This window comes from Bos grunniens, chromosome 15 (assembly GCF_055505025.1).
Source record: "Bos grunniens cultivar Pamir isolate PY7600 chromosome 15, Bosgru_T2T1.0, whole genome shotgun sequence".
Classification (NCBI taxonomy): Eukaryota; Metazoa; Chordata; class Mammalia; order Artiodactyla; family Bovidae; genus Bos; species Bos grunniens.
This window is the reverse complement of record NC_141179.1, coordinates 8,764,614-8,779,423: the sequence shown is the minus strand read 5'-3', so window position 1 is coordinate 8,779,423 and position 14,810 is coordinate 8,764,614. Positions and strand designations below refer to the sequence as shown.

Below are 14,810 nucleotides of genomic sequence, written 5' to 3'. Positions count from 1 at the left end.
TCCTTCATTTCTTTTGAAAGTTTGCCAGGAAGCTGGCCTCTGGACTGAAATGGCCATGACATCTCTAGCAGTGACTGTAGTTTGCAGTTCACTGTCCTATAGGAACGCGGGGCAGGAGCCTGGAGTTCCAGATAACAGGGGCTCGACTTTTCAATGCTGTGACTAGCCGAGGTTTCAGGCATGTGACCTGTGGTTGGTGATGCTAATATATTTGAAGTGCTTTGAGATTCGTTTGGAAGAAAAGTGCCTAATAATTTGAAACAACAGATCCTAGCAATTAGAAAGCCTTCATTGAATTAGTGATCACTTACTTCATGCCAAAATGAGGTTCCCCTTCAGACCCAGAGAAGTAAGTGCATAGTAGCTTGTCATTCAGGGCCATGTGGTAAATACCAGTGGAACTGGGACTGCAACCCTTGACTTCTGACACTCTGTCCAGTTATGTATGAGTAATAATCCAAAGTCTACATATTTTTAAGTTTCATGAGGTATAAATGTTTGTTGTATTAGATGAGCATTTTAATTCTAAATCTTTAACGAGTTAATTCCCTTCAGAACTATGTATAACCACATGATAAAATGAATATAAATGAAATTTAAGCTAGCTGATTGGGGGGGTTTCAAAAAAATCATTCTCATCAAATTGGTAAGGTTTTTGGAGCACTTAAACAATGGTTTATTTAGATAAATACAGATTTTTACTAGTCATTATGAATAAGGGTACTAGTAGATTGTGGAGGAGCATTAAAGAATTGGAATTAAAACTGAGCACTGACCTAGACATCAGACATGTTTAAAATCTTTACTGGGCGGGGGTGGGGGGGGCGAGAAAGACTAAATAAAAGATTTTTCATGTAACAAGTGCTAAGTTTAAGATGTAAAAAAATACACAATTGATTGAGGATGGCCTGTTTCCTCTCAGAAACCATTTGGTAGCTTAAGGAAATTTGAGTTCAGGCCATGTCCATTTTTTTTGTCAATTCCTGACTATCTCCTTTATCCGTGGCTAAGTTCTAGTCCATACTTGTAGGAAAGAAACTGAAAATTTTAGTCTTTAAATACTTGATTCACAGTAGCTTTAAAGAAGATTCCTTAATAGTGGGATATGTAACTGGGAAACACATTTCTTTTCAAGTGTGTTAAAAAGTTTAATTGTTTCTATTGGCTAAGTTTTAGTTCCAGAATGTTGCTTTCCATATGTTCCTACAATATTACTTCTAAGAGGAAACAACCCATTCTAAACACCTACTACTCTTCCCTATGTGACGGATCACTAAATAGCTCCATTCCGCCTATCACAAGCCACACCTTCTTTTGAGTGTTTTTTTTTAATAGCTTTCTTTCATAATACTTTTTTTTTTCTAATGAAGTGTTACGCTTATCCTGTATTACTCCACTACATGATACACATATCCTGTTTTTAAATGGGCACTATTAGAGGTTTTTACTACATGCTTTTTTATTCTTTCAACTCTTTATGCAAAACTAAATATCTTTCATGTATCAGGCCCAGATCTGTTTGTTGAACAGTGAACAAAAAAGGCAAACATTCATACTTCCATAGAGATTATATTTTAACTAGGGGAGGGAAATTAATGAATAAAGTGTATTGATCAGGTCAACATCATGGCAATGTGGGATGCTTCACTGTCTCTTATCTTCAATCTATAACCAATAAAACATCCATAAATCAACAAAGGTTCCTCTGTCCAACGTACCACCCAAGTAAAGTTGGGTAAACTAGAAGACCAGAGGAGGTGGTACCTATGAGACCAGCCAGGCTGACTGAGCCCAGAGCTGCAGAGAACTTCACTGGTAGCAGCTGCAAGGTGGTGTGGACAGCCCTAGGTTGCTGGCTGCAGGGGTACCCATGGTCACTGGGAACCAGGAGGCATGTTGACCTGTGATCCCATCCCTGTAGCAATCAGTTCAGTTCAGTCCCTCAGTCGTGTCCAACTCTTTGTTACCCCATGGACTGCAGCACACCAGGCCTCCCTGTCCATCACCAACTCCTGGAGCTTACTCAAACTCATGTCCATTGAGTCGGTGATGCTATCCAGCCATCTCATCCTCTGTTGTCCCCTTCTCCTCCTGCCTTCAATCTTTCCCAGCATCAGGGTCTTTTCTAATGAGTTGCCTTTTCTCATCAGGTGGCCAAAGTATTGGAGCATCAGCTTCAGCATCAGTCCTTCCAATGAATAGTCAGGACTGATTTCCTTTAGGATGAACTGGTTGGATCTCCTTGTAGTCCAAGAGACTCTCGAGTCTTCTTCAACACCACAGTTCAAAAGCATCATTCTTCGGCAGGGGCTCTGGGTGCATCAGACCTGGGTTGTGTAGCCTGTGGCAGAAGCCCTCTTGGAGGAAGTTGCCATTATCCCCACCATAAAGCCACCAAGCAGATGACCCACAAACTGCAGAACAATTATATCAAAGAAATTCTTGCACTGTTAAGAAAGTTCTAGGACCCACAATAGATTTCTCAACCTGGGGATCTGACAAAGGAACAGAGAAGCCCCAGGGAATTTGACTTTGGAGGCCAGTGGGATGTGATTACAGAACTTACACAGGACTGGGGAAACAGACTCTTGGAGGGCACAAACAACACCTTGTACATATCAGGACCCAGGAGAAAGGAGCAGTGACCCCACAAGAGACTGACCCAGACTTGCCCGTGAGTGTCCAGGAATCTTTGGGAGAGGCATAGGTTGGTGGTGGCCTACTGCAGGGTTGGGGACACTGAGTGCAGCAGTGCCTGCATGGGACCTTCTGAAGGAGGTCGCCATTATCTTCATTCAGTTCAGTTCAGTCGCTCAGTCATGTCTGACTCTTTGCGACCCCATGAATCGCAGCACGCCAGGCCTCCTTGTCCATCACCAACTCCTGGAGTTCACCCAGTTACCTCCACCTTAGTTTGGTCTCAGGTCAAACAACAGGGAGGGAACACAGCCATGCCCATCAACAGAAAATTGGATTAAAGATTTACTGAGCATGGCCCACCCATTGGAGCAAGACCTGATTTTTCCCACAGTCAGTCTCTCCCATCAGGAAGCTTTCATAACCCTCTTATCCTTGTATACAAGAGGGAAGACAGAATGAAAAGCAAAATTACAGAAAACTAATCAAACTGGTCACATAGACCACAGCCTTGTCTAACTCAATCAAACTATGAGCCATGCTCACATGACCCGATCTGAAACAGATGGGTCATGGTGGAGAGTTCTGACAAAACGTCGTCCACTGGAGAAGGCAATGGCAAACTGCTTCAGTATTCCTGCCTTGAGAACCCCATGAACATTATGAAAAGGCAAAAGATGTGACACTGAAAGATGAACTTCCCAGGTCGGTAGGTCCCCAATATGCTACTGGAGAAGAGTGGAGAAATAACTTCAGAAAGGATGAAGAGATGGAGCCAAAGTGAAAACAGTGCACAGTTGTGGATATGACGGGATAGAAGTCAAGTCTGATGCTGTAAAGAGCAATATTGCATAGGAACCTGGAATGTTAGGTCCACGAATCAAGGCAAATTAGAAGTGGTCAAACAGGAGATGGCAAGAGTGAACATTGACATTGTAGGAATCAGTGAACTAAAATCAACTGGGATGGGCAAATTTAACTCAGATGACCATTTTATCTGCTAATGTGGGCAAGGATCCCACAGTAATTGAAAGAGGAGAGTGACAAAGCTGGCTTAAAACTCAATGTTCAAAAAACTAAGATCATGGCATCCGGTTCCATCACTTCATGGGAAATAGATGGGGAAACAATGGAAACAGTGACAGACTTTATTTTCTTGGGCTCCAAAACCACTGCAGATGGTAACTGCAGCCATAAAATTAAAAGACACTTGCTCCTTGGAAGAAAAGCTATGACCAACCTAGACAGCATATTAAAAAGCAGAGACATTATTTTGTTGACAAATACCTGTCTAGTCAAATCTATGGTTTTTCCAGTAGTCATGTATGGATGTGAGAGTTGAACTATAAAGCTAAATGCCAAAGACTTGATGTTTTTGAACTGTGGTGTTGGAGAAGACTGTTGAGAGTCTCTTGGACTGTAAGGAGATCCAACCAGTCCATCCTAAAGGAAATCAGTCTTGAATATTCACTGGAAAGACCGATGCTGAAGCTGAATGTCCAATACTTTGGCCACCTGATTGGAAGAACTGACTCCTTGAAAAGACCCTGATGCTGGAAAAGATTGAAGGCAGGAGGAGAAGGTGACGACAGAGGATGAGATGGTTACTGACTCAATGGACATGAATTTGAGTAAACTCTGGGAGTCAGTGATGGACAGGGAGGCCTGGCGTGCTGCATTCCATGGGGTCACAAAGAGTCGGACATGACTGAGCGACTGAATTGAACTGACTGAAATTCTCATTTGAGGCTTCCCTGGTGGCTCAGCTGGTAAAGAATCTGCCTGCAATGCGGGAGACCTGGGTTTGATCTCTGGGTTGGGAAGATCCCCTGGAGAAGGGAAAGGCTACCCACTCCAGTATTCTGGCCTGGAGAATTCCATGGACCGTATAGTTCATGGGGTTGCAAAGAGTCGGACACGACTGAGAGACTCTCAGCAATTCTCATTTTAGTGATTTTTAGCTAGCTGGTATACTGTTGTTATTCATCTCTCACTGCTTTTAGAATTTAAAGGTTATTCTCAATTTAGTTGACAAACTCCCCTTACAGCTAATTGTTTGGGGTTGATGAAAGTAGTTTCTTTAGTTTCTGTAATCCTGCAAAGCTTGTTCTCCACCTACCTCTAGTAGTCATGGAGCAGTTTGACATTCCAGATCACTTCAGTTCTTTCTTACCAGTGGGTCTGGGTGATAGGAAGTTAGATCTTTGTAAAACAAGTGGCTTAGAAGTTTCACAGATAAGGATGTTAGCATACCTTTGGATTGACTGTATGAGCTTATGTGGGAAAGTTTTGATAAAAAGAACCACTTTGTTATTTTTTTCATCTATTGCATCATAACATTTTCAGTAAGAAACTCATTAACTTGTTTTAACTGAGGATTCATTGCCATTGTAACTAATGCAGGGTTAAATCTTGCCTTTGCTTAAGCAGACAGTTTCTTTAAGGTGGCAGTTCATAGCACAAAGATTTGTTTGTGGGAAAACTGTCAAGGGATTTAGTTGGAAAAATCTCTCAAGCCCTTTAGAAACTACCATTTAGATTTAATTGATGTTTTTATGAATTAATGAAACCTGATTATTTATCAGGTTTCCAATTTAGTAAAGGTAAATTTCTGCTTGGTCAATACTTATTTACTCTTTTAGTTTGAGTCGTCGTGATTGAAGAAATCCACCATTTAATTTCACTGAAATGAGCTAGTAAGTTAGATATGTAGTTAGTCTGATATTCAGTGTAACTTTGCAGTGTTACTATACTAGCAGATACTAGTCACTAAAAGGCATGATTTCTAGGGATTCTCAGAGAGAAGTTTAGGTTATACCTTTCACTGTTCTGATGTAGCTCAAGTTACTAGTCAGCTAAAGACAATACCTAGCTTTGCCCTAGTCTTAAAGTGACTAATGCACAAACTTGACTTCATGACTGTCAGAGAACCTGAATCACAATGTGTTGCCTCCTAAACTGCTCTGCATTGGAACTGAATGTGAGTTTTAGAATATACAGAATTTTTTACACTGAAAAAGTTAAGTTCAGGAGCATGTGGAGCAAACAGAAACAGTATACACAATTTCATTTCTTGGTTTTTATCTCTTTCATGAATTTTCTTCCTGAAAATACAGAGGGAGTCTCCAGTGTATCACTGTCTTGTTCACTATCTGTATAGCCCTTGTTGAAATAGTGCCCACAGTCCCACGGTTACAGTATTTCTGGTGGTCTCAGGTGGCTTCCACGAACACACAGCTGCTGGAAGCTCCCTTTGGCTCTTATTTTAGGCTTGGAGCCCAGAAACAAGCCCAAGGGACAGGGTGGCTTCAAGGCTTCAGGCCTTTTGTATGTCAAAGAAATGAGAAGCTGAGCTAGAGAGCTGATTTCTTATTTCCCATTCTCATAATGGGTAGGGACAACTGAGATCCGATATTTCTGACACAGGCTTTTCCTGGTGGTAGGTTTTTGTACCATTCAGAGTTAGAAAAAGGCCCTGGAGGCAGTGCACTGTGTGCTGGCTGTTTCTGTAGAGGATTAGCTCCTTGAGGTTGGGGGTACAGTGTCAAATGCTGGAGAAGATGTCTTGTTCAGTGTTACTGGGTCAAATATAAAATATAAAGATACACTGAAGCTCAGGGAGCCAAAATTGTAGTTTTTATTTGTCTCTAAAATTGGGTAGGGGACTTACACTTTAGCATGTTAGAATGTGTGCTGCTGCTGCTGCTGCTAAGTTGCTTCAGTCGCGTCCAACTCTGTGCGACCCCATAGACGGCAGCCCACCAGGCTCCCCCGTCCCTGAGATTCTCCAGGCAAGAACACTGGAGTGGGTTGCCATTTCCTTCTCCAATGCATGAAAGTGAAAAGTGAAAGTGAAGTCGCTCAGTCGTGTCCAACTCCTAGTGACCCCATGGACTGCAGCCCACCAGGCCCCTCCGTCCAAGGGATTTTCCAGGCAAGAGTACTGGAGTGGGGTGCCATTGCCTTCTCCGGTTAGAATGTATAAACTACGGTAAATAAAAATTATAGCACTTTAAAATTTAGTTGCTGAGAAACTAATAAATTTTGAAGTAGAAAAAACATACCAGGTTAGAAGACTCGAAAGCAACATACATGATTTCTTTTCTTTTTTTTTTTTATTATTGGAACTCACTTTAGTTTTTAATTAATTTATTTTAACTGGAGGCTAATTACTTTATGGTATTGTAGTGTTTTTTGCCATACATTGACATGAAACAGCCATGGGGTCACACATACATGTTTTTAAGTTTTAAATTGAATGATGGCCTCATCATGGGTTGACTGTGTGCAGTCTGATAAGAGCCTGGCGTAAATTATGTGTATCGTTTCTATAAAAAGTCTCTTTATTTGCAGCAATAAAATAATTAGAGACAATGTGTCTCCCAGGGTGTGGGAAGCTCTGAAGCCAGACAGAGTTGCACAAGTTGACACAGTTGGAATTCCTCAGTTGTGACTGCTAAATAAAAGTATTAGCTATTCAGAGTCACAGCAGGCAATTGCTGACTGTGTACAGATCATTGTGCATGCATATTGGAAACTCAGCATGGTATTTAGGTGAATGAGTTTTAGTTTTTGGAATAAAAGATTGACATTTATTTTCAGGTTTTTTGATGAGTATAATCAGTCACCCTTAAAACAGTATACATCATATATTTAAAGTATTTTCTTCAAAGCCACTTAAAGCATTTTTATAATGACCATGCCATGTAAATATATGAAACACCAACAGTTAAAATTGTTACATAATGGAGATGCAATAAGATCCATAAGAATAAGAAATTGTCTTTTCAAGTGAGAAAATGATAAGAAAACTGCAAATGATCTGGTTAAAAAAAAGTTTTTTTTTTCAACTTTAAGATAGTGAGATAACTATAATAAGCCATTTAATTAAAAGCAGAATATTTGAAACTTAAAGTAGAACAAAAAAGTAATAAAATAATGTATCCCAACAAAATTTTCTCCATTGTGATACCTTAAAGATGGGATGGGCTCAAAGGTGCAAAATGAAAGCTACACTGTTAAAACCCAAGTTTTCCTGAAATATTCTGAGACATTGCTTTAATATTTCAAAATGGGGTAGGACAGCAGAAAAATGAAGTCTGTAAACATGTGGGATAGCAAGTTTATTGAAAACAACTTACAAAAAACATTGTGTAAATGGAGAATGATGATCTTTGTGCCCTTACTTCCCTGGCAGCCCAGGCTCAACTGTGCTTTGCAGTGTTATTCTTTTCTGTTCTTTTTGGAAGAACGAGGCAAGATGCCAGCATACTTCTACATCTTGTCCAAGACAGAGGCTTATGTATTCGGCTTTCAATTACTATTCATTATAAAATGTTTCCAGTCTTTAAGAGGATGTTAGCCTTGTTGCTATGTGAAAAAATTATTTTGCCATACTATACTGTTCATGTGTAGTCATGATATTACACAATATAATGCACTTTTGTTTGTCCAAAGAAAATAAGTAAATAAAAATAGAATAGTGTAAACCCAAATATGTGCTCACAATAAACACAACCAGCCACATTAGAATGCTAGACCCACATTTTGCTCACCACTCCATTAAATTGAACTTAGAACATTTTTGGAGGTTCACATATGTTAGATTGTTTCTTTGCTTGGTCAGTGGCTCAGTGGTAAAGTCTCTGCTGATGCAGGAGACACTGGAGACATGTGTTCAACCCCTGGTTCAGGAAGATCCCATGGAGAAAGAAATTTAAACTGCTCCAGGGTTCTTGAGTGAAAAATCCCATGGACAAAATTCCCAGCAGGCTCCATGGGGTCGCAAAAGAGTCCGACAAGACTTGGCGACTAAACAGCAACAACAAAATGTTTTCTTAGGGGATGCTGGAATGTGGATAATCTGTTAACTACTGAGATGATACTTTGAAGTTTCATCAGCAGCAATGTGAGTGTCATATAACTCTTACTAATGTAATGGTGCCTGATCTAAACTAATGATGGGAAAATATACTCTAGCAAATGATAATTTTACCTTTGGAATAGAGACAGTTGACTCTTCGATGTTTGATGTCCCTTGACTGTTTCCTTGGTTGGAAGGTACGTTGGCTGCATTCAGTTTGGTGCCATCCTAAAGTGGTAATTGTCTTTTTAGGTCCTCAGATGTAAGATTAAGGTAAGAGTAGTAACCAGGAACCAACAGTAACATATCTTTCTAGCCAATGATTTCTTCCTTAAAAGTAACAGTGGTTTTGATTATGATAGTTTACCACGCTCTTATTATGTACTTGACATGCATGATTTCATCTGGTCATTGCAACAGTTTTACAAAGTAGGTATATTAATATTATACTCATTTTATAAATAGGTATATTGAAACTTGAAGAGCTTAAGTAACTTTGCTATATATAGCAAAACTGGTAGTCTGTTTGACACAAAAACCATTGGTCTTATCATTTTTTAAAATGAAACTTCTTTGTATTAGAAAACGATACAAGGAAATAACCTGGATTAGCTTTCTCTATAGTGATTAAAGTTTGTGGAACTTTTAGTTGTTTTTTGCTTATTGTTGTCGTTTTTTATTTAACTGGATGCTGTCTCCATCAAGCTTGATTAGATTACCAGAATCATTTTTAGAGGTGGATTTTTTCTAAAGCAATACTGAAATTTTAGGTTACCACCTAAAATATCTGGTCTGCTTCTGTCAACTTCCACTCCTTTGCCTTTTGTAAAGCTTGTCAACAGATCCTAAATGAAAGAAGCTTATAGCCATTCCCTCTGGCCCTCTGATCTCATTTACTTGACTTAATTCTTAGGTGCGTTTGTTTGCTGGGGCTCCTCTGTTCCCATTACAGCTTTTATAGCTAGAGATGGGGCTGAGTCTAACCACCTGGCTTCTTATCTCTAATTTCTCTTTGCCAGTCTTGGAAAGACCATAGTTTTACCTTTTCTAAATACTCTAAATTCTTGCAACCTCTTATTTTTAAAGCCCTATGCCTGAGGCAGTAAAGACTGGACAGGTTCTCTGTCAACCATGGGCTTAATGTTTGTTGAGGGTAATGGGACTTAGACACAAATGTTATTAAGTATGTAATATAATTATAGGGTATTTCAGCAGTCATGCAGAAAGGTGCTAGATTATGGTAGTATAGTACTTCTCAGAGTATTATATCAGAGTAGGGGAAAAATGCATTCTCAGTAGCCTGGAAACATGACCCAAACTAGCTGTCTCGATGGAAGTGACAAGAGTCAAGTTCATTCATATAAATTTTGCGATATTGGCGATATGGTACATTTTTTAAAAATGTAAGACAGGATAAAACTGCTTTGCTTCCTTCTCTTTAGTTTTCTAATAAAAGTTGTAGTACCAGAAAAACACACTGCAGGTATCCATGGCTTCTGTACTCCTGCTTCTGGTACACTACTGTGTGTGCCATATGGCATGCCAGTATTTGGGATTTATAAGTATCAGCAGATGTGTGGGCCTGGTTGGATTACTTAGGGTAGGACTTTCTAATTAATCTAGAAAGAAGCTAGTATTAGAGGTGCTGAAAAAGGTGTAAAGGAAGCTCCATGTACTGTCCTCAAGGATAGCCAGATGCTCTTATAAAGTACGATCCAGCTTCACAGTGGAGCTGTGAGTACTGGTTTATTGGAAGGCATTTGAAGGTCACAATAGAGACAAATGGGTGCTTCCAACTTGAAGAATGGCTTTGTGGATGTTGAGACAGCAGAAGTTTAGATTCTTTGGTTTGGCTAAAACATTGATGGTGCAAAGACCAGTTTGAGAAAGAAGATGGCCTTAGAAACATAGAGGATAGATGATGTACTTTAGTTAGTAGGTAACAATTTAGACCCTGATGCTGGGAAAGATTGAAGGCAAGAGGAGAAGGGGACGACAGAGGATGAGATGGTTGGATGGCATCACAGACTTGATGCACATGAGTGTGAGTAATCTGTGGGAGTTGGTGATGGATAGGGAGGCCTGGCGTGCTGCAGTCCATGGGGTTGCAAAGAGTCAGACACACCTGAGGGACTGAACTGAACAATTTAGTGTGGTGCTTTAAAAAGGAGATTAAACTAGTTAGATCATGATTTTATTACAAATGTGTTTGTCGTATGATACCAAGAAGGAGCTGATGGAAAAGGGAGGTAAGTTTTAAGAGTTGGAGACAGGCTGATGGGTGACATGAAAAACAAGTAACGCAAGCGCTCTTCCAGAGTCGTCATCTTGCATAGATACTTCAGGTAGGTGAGAGAAAAGAGGGCTGGAACACTCAGCACTTTCCATTACCAAATCTGTTGATAAGGGCAAACGTTGTAGATGCCCAGCAAACAAGGCTTGGCCTAAGGAAGAGGTCATGTGTAGGAAGGTAGACCAGGAAGTTCAGGAAAGCATGCCAGGCCATACCTGTGTTGCTGATATGCTTAGGAAAGCTGGTTTTCTGTGCTGGATAGCTCAATATTTTTTAGTTAAGTCAAAAAAAGGCAAGGGAGATAGTTCATACATTTTTGTTGGCAATTCCAGCATCCAGACTTAATGGCCACTCAGGAGTTGCCTGCACATAGACACACAGGTAGTGCTTTTTAAAGAAAACATATATTGAGCTAGAACAGGGTAGCTAAATATTGGTTTATCTGTCCTGAAGAATAGTGTATGAGGAAGATTATCAACAGAGGCAGGAGAGGAAGGCTCAGTCAGGAAGAGAATCCAGAGAAACTGCAGTGTGTGGTTTCCGTGCACCCTGCCATCCCCACCCCTGAGATTTATCCCCAGGGTAGGGAGATGGGTGGTTTAGTTCTTCCTTTAAACTTTCTATTTTTAACTTGGGTTGTAGCAATAGTGAAGTCTTTGTGGTTTTTCATTTTTAATTTTTATGGAATTTGTAGCTTTATAGAAACTGTGGATAAAATCTGGCCAAGTGTTGGTTCCTGTTTATTGTTTTTCCACTGGAATCTTCTGGAACTGCTTCCCAGACACATATCATTTATAGGATTACAAACTGTTTGGTCTTCATTAGAGGCCAGCACCACTGTTTATTTTCTCTGAAGCTATTGTGAAGATAGTAATTTAATACACATTAAATGTTATGCCTACAATGAAAATATTTCATATTCTACACTTGCCATCATAACAAACAGTGGTTTAATAGTTAACATTTGTTGAGGACCAGAACTTCAAATTTCTCTTCTGTACCAGACACTGTGTTAAGTTCATTTCATGTGATGGTCATGACATTCTTGTAAGGGATTAGTATCTTCCCTTTGTACAGGAGGAACCTGAGATTCAGAAAAGCTAAGTGCTTGTTCTAAGAATATTGCAATAAGTGGTGGTCCCTGGATTGGTGTCCGTGTCTGAATCTTGTGCACACTTAGTCCATACATGAAAGAATGATTGATTTGAAGGAAGGATTTTTTTCTCATATCTGAGCACATCCCTTACATAACCACGATTGCATATTTGTTTACCAAAGTGGGCATTTTCAAACTTTGTTCAAATAAGAGCCATAGGAATGATTCCTATTGACAAGAGGGTCTCATGATGTTTTTTCTTACACTTTTAGTAACACACCCGGTGTTTTGTTCCTCTGACTTTTCTCCATCTTACAATCTAACACTTGAAGTTCTGTGAAAGAATATTAAAAGCATAACTGCAGATATTAAAAGCCAAGGGTTGTTTGGTAATTCCTTGACATATCTTGCTATGTAATACACGGTCTGGTTTTTATTAAGTGAAGGCCTGCAGTGATCCTCATTCATGTCCCAGTACCATAAGCTTTTCAGTAATTTATCTCTGGTGGATTCTTGTGTCATGAATCCACTGGTAGTTGGTGTACACTTTTTCCCTTTGGGTCCCTCTGTTCTCTGTGTCTGTTTTGCTTTGGGCACTAATTGTGAAGAAAGAGGAACAATATATACCTACCTTTAACCAGCTTAGAGAGAAAAGTAAGTGCAAGAAGGCAAAGTGGTTGTCTGAGCAGGCTTTACAAATAGCTTGAGAAAAGAGAAGCGAGAGGCAAAGGAGAAAGGTAAAGATGGACTCACCTGAATGCAGAGTTCCAGAGAATGGCACGGAGAGCTCAGAAAGCCTTCTTAAGTGACCAATGCAAAGAAATAGAGGAAACAATAGAATGGGAAAGACTAGAGATCTCTTCAAGAAAATTAGAGATACCAAGGGGATATTACATGCAAGATGGGCATGATAAAGGACAGAAATGGTAAGGACCTAATAGAAGCAGAAGAGATCAAGAAGAGGTGCCAAGAATATACAAAAGAACTATACAAAAAGAGTCTTAATGACCCAGATAACCATGATGGTGTGGTCACTCACCTAGAGCCAGACTTCTTGAAGTGTGAAGTCAAGTGGGCCTTCCCTAGGAAGCATCACTGCGAACAAAGCTAGTGGAGGTGATGGAATTTCAGCTGAGCTATTTCAAATCCTAAAAGATGATGCTTTAAAGTGCTGCACTCAATATGCCAGCAAACTTGGAAAACTTGGCAGTGGCCACAGTACTTGAAAAGGGCAGTTTTCACTCCAATCCCAAAGAATGTCCATGCCAAATAATTTCAAACTACCACACAATTGTACTCATCTCACATGCTAGCAAAGTTATGCCAAAAACTCTTCAAGTTAGGCTTCAGCAGTACATGAACTGAGAAGTTCCAGATATACAAGCTGAGTTTAGAAAAGGCAGAGGAACTGGAGATCAAATTGCCAACATTTGTTGGATCATAGAGAAAGCAACGGAATTACAGAAAAACATCTGCTTCATTGACTATGCTAAAGCCTTTGACCATGTAAATCACAACAAACTGTGGAAAATTCCTAAAGAGATGGGAATACCAGACCACTTTACCTGCCTCCTGAGAAATGTATTTGCAGCCAAGAAGCAACAGTTAGAACTGGACATGAGACAATGGACTGGTTCAAAATTGGGAAAGGAGTACAACAAGACTGTATGTTATCACCTTGTTTATTTAACTTATATGCAGAGTACATCATTCAAAATGCCAGGTTGGGTGAATCACAAGCTGGAATCAAGATTGCAAGGAGAAATACCAACAACCTCAAATAGGCAGATGATACCACTCTAATGGCAGAAAGTGAAGATGAACTAAAGAGACTCTTGATGAGGGTTAAAAAAAAGGAAAATGAAAAATCGGGCTTAAAGCTCATTATGCAAACTGAGATCATGGCACCTGGCCTCATCACTTCATGGCAAATAGATGGAGAAAAAATGGAAACAGTGACAGATTTTCTTTTCTTGGGCTCCCAAATCATTGTGGATGGTGACTGCAGCAATGAAATTAAAAGATGCTTGCTCCTTGGAAGGAAAACTGTGACAAACCTAAACAGTGCATTAAAAAGCAGAGACATCAGTTAGTTGGCAAAGGTCCGTATAGTCAAACCTGTGGTTTATTATGGTTTTTTCAGTAGTCACGTATGGATGTGAGAGTTGAAATGTTAAGAAGGCTGAGTGCTGAAGAATTCCTGGTTTCCAATTGTGGTGCTGAAGACAACTCTTGAGAGTTCCTTGGACTGCAAGGAGATCAAAACAATCAATCCTAAAAGAAATCATCCCTGAATATTTCTTGGAAGGACTGATGCTGAAGCTGAAGCTCCTAAAGCCGACTCATTGGAAAAAACCTTGATGGTGGGAAACATTGAAGGCTAAAGGAGAAGGGGGTGGCAGAAGATGAGATGGTTGGGTAGCGTCACCAAATCAATGGATATGAATTTGAGCACAACTTTGCGTGCTGCAGTTCATGGGGTTACAAAGAATCGGATATGACTTACTAACTGAACAACAACAAGAAGAAACTGAACACCTCTAACATTATTCAGTTATCTTGTGGCTGCTGCTGCTGCTAAGTCACGTCAGTCGTGTCTGACTCTGTGCGACCCCATAGACGGCAGCCCACCAGCCTCCTCCGTCCTTGGGATTCTCCAGGCAAGAATATTGGAGTGGGTTGCCATTTCCTTCTCCTATCTTGTGGCACTAGAAAATAAAAGAATGTGCATTTCTTTTGACATTTAGACTATCTAATTAATGCATTTTGCTGATAGCTTATTCCAAGCTAATAAGTACGCCAGATGGGGAAACAGTGGAAACAGTGTTAGACTTTATTTTTTTGGGCTCCAAAATCACTGCAGATGGTGATTGCAGCCATGAAATTAAAAGATGCTTACTCCTTGGAAGGAAAGTTATGAC

At 40.0% G+C, this 14,810-nt stretch overlaps 1 protein-coding gene across 5 annotated transcripts in view; it reads left to right on the top strand.

The window, feature by feature from the left end:
• Window positions 1-14,810, top strand: part of ARHGAP42 (Rho GTPase activating protein 42) — a 348,391-nt gene that overhangs the window by 66,467 nt on the left and 267,114 nt on the right. The window lies entirely within an intron of this gene.